This window comes from Octopus bimaculoides, chromosome 5, assembly GCF_046866305.1.
Source record: "Octopus bimaculoides isolate indiv1 chromosome 5, ASM4686630v1, whole genome shotgun sequence".
Lineage (NCBI taxonomy): Eukaryota > Metazoa > Mollusca > Cephalopoda > Octopoda > Octopodidae > Octopus > Octopus bimaculoides.
The window spans coordinates 99,305,626-99,310,605 of NC_142932.1; positions in this window are offsets into that span (position 1 = coordinate 99,305,626).

Genomic DNA, 4,980 nt, shown 5'->3' on the forward strand with positions numbered 1-4,980 from the left:
AGTGAAAGAAAACAAGTAAGAGAGAGAGGGAGGGAGCGAGTGGTGACTGAAAGGAAGAGAGGAAAAATGTGTATCAGTATTTCCAGAGTAGACTGATACATACATCAAAAGAAAAGTAGATACATAGATACAGTGGTAAATCAAAGACAAATAACTACAGCAAATATTGGATGTCACTTTCACATTTTATTACCACACAAGGATAAAATTAACGCGTAAGTGGCTGAGTACTCCTTGGACATGCATACCATTAACATAGTTCTCACAGAGATTCAGTCTCACACAGAATGTGACAAGGCTGGCCCCTTTGAATTACAGCTACAACTCATTTTGGCCAGCTGAGTGGAGTGGAGCAAGATAAACCTTCAAGTGTTTGGAAGAAAATGAAAAAAGATCCAATACAGGCACAGGAAAATTTTTTTAGTTTTTAGGGACACTATGGGTGTTAATTGGTCCTAACAGCGGCATTTGTGGGTCTCACAGATCTGGAGAACAAGCCCCCCCCCCCCCCCCCCCGATAAACACCGATGTGCAGGCTGTTGCTATCAAACTGAGCGTGAGTCCAGGGCAAAGTCACTACACAACAGAATAGAAATTATTTTGTCTTAGCTTTCACTGCTTAAACTAAACGCATAACATTTTTGCCTTACGATATGGAACATTTCCTTTTCTTTCACTCTTTTTAAAAAATGGCACTCCATCACTTATGACGACGAGGTTCCTGTTTATCTAATCAATGGAACAGTCTGCTCATAAAATTAACATGCAAGTAACTGAGTACTCCACCAACACACATACCATAAATGTAGTTCTCAGGGAGATTCAGCCTCACACAGAATGTAACAAGGCTGGCCCCTTTGAATTACAGCTACAACTCATTTTTGCCAGCTGAGTGGACTGCAGCAATAACGCAGCGCACCGCTGGGAATCGTACTCATGACATTATGATTGTGGGCTGAATACCCCTAACCACTGAGCCACATACCTTCACACTCTTAACCGTAGAGAAAAGGAGTGAGGTAATAGAGACTGAAATACGATTGATCTTTTCTGACAGATGTACATCTGTCAGATGGGACCTTGATGACTGCTATGAAGCAGGAAAGTATACTAGCTCCTATATATATCTAATACTCAATATTTCATATATTCAATAAGATATTCAATACTTCATTTCATTTCACTATTTATATTATATTATATATTACAGATTCTATATCCCACATTAATTTTATAAGAATATAAATAAAACATAAAAAACAGACAGAGTTGGAACTCTTTTAAATAATATATATATATATATATATATATATATATATATCATCATAAATATACAGGGATTAGCAATTGAGTTGCTTCTCCAACATACTGAAAATTTAGAAATAGCAGTCAAAGAACTACTGATTCTAAACTACAAATTTTTCTCTAAAACGGATGGCGATATTTATGGCACACATAGAACAAAAAACCGGAGGGAAAAGCGTAAACAAAACAAGTCTTTAGTTAATTGGATACGAATCGTTTCATGGTTAAGTGAATGAAAATTTCACTAGTCGCATGGCCAAAAATTACCGTGAATTTTTTTAGAGACACTTTCAAATTTATCAGAATATTTGGGCTGAAGATTGGAATAGTGAAATTTTCATTCACTTAACCATGAAACGATTCGTATCCAATTAACTAAAGACTTGTTTTGTTTACGCTTTTCCCTCCGTTTTTTTGTTCTATGTGTGCCATAAATATCGCCATCCGTTTTAGAGAAAAATTTGTAGTTTAGAATCAGTAGTTCTTTGACTGCTATTTCTAAATTTTCAGTATGTTGGAGAAGCAACTCAATTGCTAATCCCTGTATATTTATGATGATAAATAGTTTTACCGATAAAGGTTTTTTTCATACTGAACTACTTGGCAAAATTGTTAATTATTAATTCTATTATTAATTGACGATTCCCTGTCCTTATTCTTGTATATATATATATATATATATATATATATACATATGTATCTATAAATTTATGTGTGTGTTTGTGTCTCTGTTTGTTCCCCCCCCCCCACTACTTCACAACCGATGTTGGTGTGTTTGTGTCCCTGTAACTTAGCTGTTTGGCAGAAGAGACTGATAGAGTAAGCACCAGGCTTACAGGGAATAAGTCCAGGGGTCGATTTCTTTGGCATGGCCACAGTCAGATGACTGAAACAAGTTAAAGAATAAAAGAATACCAGAGGGACATTCTGTACCATTAAACCAAGAAGGTTCTTTGAACATGTTTGATGTATTTTAAGGCTAAATAGTAATTCTGTTTATGTTTGAGTAACTGAGATATTTTGGTTGGATTATATAGTTATCGGTTTTACACTTTCTATATTCTGTAAGTGTCACAGTATAGTGTCACAGTTTACAGATGCTTACATTTTTTTATTTTTCGTGAAGTTTTCATGGGTCCAGCTAGTAAGAATTAAAAGGACAACAATTAACTACTGTATCACAGAACACAAAACACAAAGGTAGTGTTTCTCTGCCAGTGACCATGAATATATTTGCTTGAAAGTAGTTGGTCAGATAAAATTCAGTCACTTCATGTGATGTGATACATGTGGGGGTCTAATCAGTTTTGATAAAATAAATAAAATCAATAGAAAGCAAGTTATTTAGAATTTGTAATGACTTCAAGACATTTTTGGGAACTACTTTTGTCACTTTTTATAATCCAGGTAGTTTTAGGGAGGGTATCAAGTCATAGAAACCTTGCCAAAGCAGTTAATAGAGAGCAACACAACCCTTGGGCTAGTTGGATCTTGTTGAATCATCCAACACATGCCAGTAGGGAACATGAACATTAAAAGATGATGATGATGATGATGATGATGATGACAACAATAATGATGATGATGACAATGATGATGACGGTGCTGATGATGACAATGATGATGACAACGATGATGATGATGAAAGAATCAATGGAGAAAATGTGGACCATGTCAACAATCTTTACCTGTTTCTAAGCGACATATTTTTTTCATGGCCAAACATGCTTTCCATGGGAGACTTTCAATGAACAACAACTTGCATGACAGTAATGCTCACTTACAACCACCAGAGGATATCAAGACATGGCTACTCACAAACACACATGCACGTTTTGAACTGGGGTCAATATCAAGGTACTTCATAAGAATGAAAAGCAAAGTTGAGCTTGGTAAGATTTGAACTCAGTATGTAAAGGATGTCATCAAATACCACAAGGTATTCCAGTGCTCTACTGATTCTATTACTGCATCACTTGATGACAATGTTTGTAAAATTACAGAATGAATATTGCTTTAATATTATTAGTTTATTACTTCCTGGTTTTGTGTCTAATTCTTGTCTACTATGATTCTATCTTTCACTACTTGAAGAATGATTGAGTAAAATATACTGGAACCAGTTTAGTTGCATTCACTTCCTGAAAAACTTTGGCCTTGAGGTCAGTCAAAAGAAATCAGTAGTAAAAGACTTTTGTGTAACAGAGAGAGACCTTAGCATTGCCTATGATAACTGTGGAAATGCAACAAAGCTGAACAAGATTAGAAATGAATTTTCAAACATCATTTTCTGATAAATGTAATCTTCTTAAGTGGACAGGTTTGTAATTAAAACCATGGTTTAAAAATCAGCAGAAGAGACAAGCTGTTGAATCTATTAATGACTTTCTAATTATCTAATTATGATTATGTTTATTTCTTGTAGATTTGAAGCAACAATCAACTCAGGGTTAAGTAAAACAATTTACCTTGATGTGATATAACATTAAATAGTGTACATTCTATTTTATTTTGTCAACTCTGCTTTTATTAGATTTTTCAAAGTTTATTTTATAAACTGGAGTTTTGGGGCCATTAAATATGCATTCCAATAGATTTCCCCAAACTGACCTCTTCCCTAAAAAACAAAAGAAAAACATATAGACTGGAAGTATTTTTGATTACACATCCTTAAGAAAATATATAACAATCACAAAATCTTGTCTTTTTTTACTGTAAATTTAAGAATATAGCTAAAACTGCTAAACCAGACGTTTTCCATCACCATATTATGTATGCTCTCTTTCCATGCTGGCATGGGTTGGACGATTTGACTTGAGCTTGAAAGCTGGAGAACTGCACCAGGTTCCAGTCTAATTTGGCTTGGTTTCTACAGCTGGATGCCCTTCCTGGCTCCAACCACTTTACAGTGTGTACTGGATGCTTTTAACGTGGCACCAGCATGAGTGCTTTTACATAGCACTGGCATAGGACTTTCACAGGTCAATCTTCTTCACCAAGGGATGTGGCCTTAGCTCTTCTGTTGTGGAGGATGGGTCTTCTTGAGTACAGTAAGGCACCAGATATCTTGGTCTTTTGTCATCTTGCCAAAAAGACAAAGCAAAAATGAACTTAAGTCCTAGATATTCTTCAAGATGATTATATTTGTTGGTTGTCTTAATGTATCCTTGTTAATCCCAAGATAATCCAACTGTGACCATTCAGAATTTAAAAAATACCTGGAACTATACTTTTTGATACAGTGCTTATGAGGATTGAAAAGAGAGTGAACTGTAATGTTGGAAATTAGATGACTTTCAGCTTTTTCAAAATTGTCCAAAACCAAGGAAAAGAAAGAATTATATGGATGCAAATTCTGTTTTGTCTTCTCATGAATAAAGAAGATGCCAAAAAAAAAAAAAAATCCTTAATAGGTGCAGGCGTGGCTGTGTAGTGTGAAGCTTACTTCCAAACCACATGGTTCCAGATTCAGTCCCACTGTATGACACCTTGGGCAAAGTGTTTTCGACTATAGCTTTGGTCTGACCAAAGCTTTGTGAGCAGATTTGGTTGACAGAAACTGAAAGAAGCCCATCGTATATATGTATACATATATATATCTATGTGTGTATGTGTGTGTGTGTGCGTGTGTGTCTGAGTCTGTATTTGTCCCCCCCCCCCCCCACCGCACCGCTT